Source organism: Camelus dromedarius, chromosome 22 (assembly GCF_036321535.1).
Source record: "Camelus dromedarius isolate mCamDro1 chromosome 22, mCamDro1.pat, whole genome shotgun sequence".
Lineage (NCBI taxonomy): Eukaryota > Metazoa > Chordata > Mammalia > Artiodactyla > Camelidae > Camelus > Camelus dromedarius.
In genome coordinates, this window is record NC_087457.1 from 21,238,188 (window position 1) to 21,242,262 (window position 4,075).

A 4,075-nucleotide genomic window follows, 5' to 3' on the forward strand; every position below is an offset into this window, starting at 1 on the left:
CATTTAGTGGCAATCACTTTCCAGGATGAAGGTTTAAGTCCCAAGAATAAAGTGAGTATGCCGAAAGGAGAGCATCAAGGAAAGTTAGCTTGGACTTGAAACTGACAACGTATCCATGCTTAAGAGACAGGAGGGTGGAGAGGAACTGGAGAAAGAAGTGGGAGAATGATCAGACAGACGGCAGAAGGGCGAGGAAAGCTGAATGGTACAAATCAAGGATGAAAGAGAGTTCAGGCAGGGGTGTTGGGGGAGCAGAGGGTCCAGTGGTACCCACAGTGGTACCAACAGGACAAGGTGACTTAGAACAAGAAGTTGTAGTACTTAACCTCAGGAGGTCAGGAAGCCTCAGAAGGCAGGTGATGGCAGCAATCCCAAGGAGTTTGGGAAAGAAGGGCTACTGAAGGAATAGAAGCTGAAGCTGTCCCCATCCAACCAGAAAGTAGTTTGGAAGGGAAAAGAAGAAAAGAGGAATTAGCTAGAAAGAACAATAAGATTTAGAGGAGGGGCTTAAGATAGGAGAAACCAGAGCATTTTTACACAGAGAAGGTAGAAAGTGAAGAGGATCCTATAAAAATTTTGGACGGGTTTAAAGGGAAGTTTGATATAGAAAACACACTTGTTCTAAGAGAAAATTTATTTTCAGAAGTCTGACAATTTTAATGTAACTTTCTCCAAACGCTACACTAAGGAATAATGACTGATGAAAACCTTGTGCTACCTTTGGTTTCCTAATGTGCTTTCAGATTTCTTCAAAATCTTAGGAACCTTTAACCTAAAATTCTTAATCTCTTTTCAACAGGTTTATATGTCTACTAAATACTGTTTACCTCTGTGGTTTAAAGGAGAATCATAAAACAGCAAAGCCTCATTGGAAAATAGATACATAGTGAAAAATAATTCCTTTCAAGGCTAAAAGGATTTCCTTAGAAGAATATGTAAGGATGTCAAAGAAAGTGATCTCCACGCAGGAACAGGGATGGGGAAGGGGCTTGGCAGAGCCAGGCTGGTGATGTCACTGAGTATTTTCAGCATAAGGTATGGCACATTACAACAAAAAATCAATTATCACCACCGACAGGTATAATTCAAGACGTAATTTCTAACTAACCCAACCAAATAATTTGCTTGTAACCTATTCTGAAGTTTGTTTTATATTTAATTACTAGCAATTCCCATCTCATAAATAGAGTGTTTTCCAGAAACGAGTTTATAAATCAGTTGTCAGAAACTCAGAATGCATTTTTCATAGAATGTATTTCCATCTTTTTTCCCAAAAAATAACACAGATGACTCTATTAACACAGTAACCTACAAAAGCCAACTTATCCCACAGTGTATCAGAAATAAGAGGCATTTTCAGTGCTAGTTACCTCATTGAAAGCGCTCGAGAATTCTATAAGATGGGAATTATTAGTATCTTACAGCTGCAGTGGGTCCACTGAGGCATGCTCAAGGCCCCACAAAGCTTGAACAGTATGGACTGCTATGTGGGGACTTGAGCAACTTATCTGATCTCTAATGAGTCAATTGACTCATTGCAAATTCAAGATATTAATAATCCCTACCTTATTATAAATATATATGATATTGTGAAAGAAACATATTGCAAACCATATCAGTGAACAAAGAATGCTGAAACCATCAAGTTATCAGCGGCTGCCACCCCGCCCTCCCCAGTGAAGACAAGCCTGCAGCCCGGCCTCTGCAGCCACTCACAAAGTGCACCCTGAGGGGACTCAGAATAAGAAAGGACAGGATACTGGCCCTAGGTAGCTAGGTGCTTGTCAAAGGAATGAATTCAGTGAGCCCAAATGTTTGCTTCCTCCCATACATAGAAAAGCACTAAATTCTTTAACTTGAGATGCCTGGTTTTCTTTAGATAACAAGTAATCTTTTACTGTTCAAACTACCTGGTCTTTGTTGTAAAGCTCCTATATATCCTAGCTCCTCCCCTACCTCTTCGGAGCAGTCCCTCAGAGCGATCTGAAAGGCAGTCATCCCAGCTCGAATCCTCCCACCAAATAAAACATAACTCTCAACTTTTAGGCTGCACATTTATTTCAGTCGACAATATATTATATATATATATATATATATATATATATAGTATAATATATTATGATATAATAACTATAATGTAATACAGAGAGAGAGGTTTGTCATTAATACTACCTAAAGAGATAGAGCTTTTTACATAAAATACTGCATTTTTAATGGCAAAAATTAATGGAGTTCTTTAGAGTGGTGTAGTAGAAAGTCATCCAGACTTGGAGTTCTAAGAAACTACTTGAAGTTCCAACCTTCAAACTCACTCATGACTTTTGACTGCATCACAAATATCTCTAGTCTCTGCATCTGAAAATAGTTTAGATTACATAACTTCTAAAGCACTTTTTAGAACCAAAATTCTAGGTTTCTGTGATCAGTCTGCATGGCATTATTTTTACATACTTAGCTAGACATACAAGGAAAATTAAACCCTTGTAAAGCCTGTAAAGTTCTTTGACTTTTATCCAGAATGTCATTAGGAAAGAACTCTCTTCTAAGTGATTTCTGAGACTAAAGGAGTGTAAAAAATTAAGGCCTCTGGAATCAGAGAGACCAACACTCAATCTTCACTTTTATTTCCGTAATCTCTTCTTTCATTTATTTTTATAGTCAGATGCAGAGACAGAAAAGTTAAAGGTCAGCATAAAAGTTAAAGAAAAGTAGTGATTTTAGCTTGTGATAAAATACCTATTGAAAGCATCAAAAATTTAAAAAAAGGAGGAGCAGTAGTTGATGTTTTTAGTACTTTTTGTGGACTAGGCATTTGGTATATAAGTTAAATCACAGTTCTGCAGGTGAGAAGATTGTAAATTGCTCAAGGCCACAGGGTTACCAACAGACAAAAATGTGGGGCGAACTCACAGGCTTCAAGTCTTTCTGGCCCATGGCCAGCACCATGTGACCCACGCGATTTGTTGCCTAAACAAAGCCATTGTTCTTCCGCCTTCAGGGCCTTCAGGGGGAAGCTGGGTCTCTCCCAGACCCAGGAGGTAAATATCTATTGTTCTCAACTTATCACGGTGGTCTCTCTGACCTTGCCAAAACATGCTTTAGTCATGGGTGTGTGATACAATTTGGGCCAATTATATTTTAGGAGATGACAGAGGTGTAGTTTCTAGGAGAACTTGACTCACCTTATTTAAAAAAAGGCATTTCTTATCTTCCCACTAGGTACTGTGTTTTGAAAATATTTGTTACCCTTTATTTTATGATCCTAAAAAAAAAATAAAGCCTGAAGAAAAGCCAAAATTTCTGTGTAGGAAGATGGAAAGATTTGAATCCTACTGTTATGGAACTGTTGAATTAACCCTGGAACTGAACAAACCCTGGGTGTCTAAGTCATGCCTGGATATCTCTTCTCTCATTATAATATCCCATAAGAATTATCCGTGAACCCTCCTTAGAAGACCTAAATATTTGCATTTCCTTCTCCATCATGTCATATTACAGTTGATTTTTTTTTTGTAATTAAAATATATATTATACTAAAGCACTCTGGGGAAATATAATGGCCAAGTAAGCTATTGGGGAATTTGACTTTCTTTTCTTCCATAGTTTTTAAATTGTTATCACCCCAAGACTGGACCAAGCCATTGTAAGACAGACTGACTGGGGAGAGGTTATAGCTCAGTGGTAGAATGTGTGCTTAGGATGCATGAGGTCCTGGGTTCAATCCCCAGTACCTCCATTAAAAATAAAAGTAACAAATAAATAAATAAACCTAATTACCTACTCCCCAGAAAACAAAACATAGCAAAACAAACAAACAAACAAAACACACACACAAAGATAAGATTTTTTTAAATAAATAAAACAGACATTATTTAGAATGATGGAATATAAAACCATTGAGATTCCATTTCTGTATATAACTAGCACTGTTGTTTATTAATGGAACTACCTTTGATTAGATTTGGGGAGAAGGTTTCTAGTGATATGAGTATGCCAGCTTTAACCTGAATACTGAGAAAAGGGCAGACTGATTAGGAAAACAAACAAGTGGAAATGTTATCAAAGGGGTTTTGAG

At 37.4% G+C, this 4,075-nt stretch overlaps 1 non-coding gene across 1 annotated transcript; it reads left to right on the forward strand.

The window, feature by feature from the left end:
* Positions 1–3,663: 3,663 nt before the first annotated feature.
* TRNAP-AGG (transfer RNA proline (anticodon AGG)) lies at positions 3,664–3,736 on the forward strand. The gene has a single exon. It is a non-coding gene; the product is annotated as a tRNA-Pro (tRNA).
* Positions 3,737–4,075: the final 339 nt, after the last annotated feature.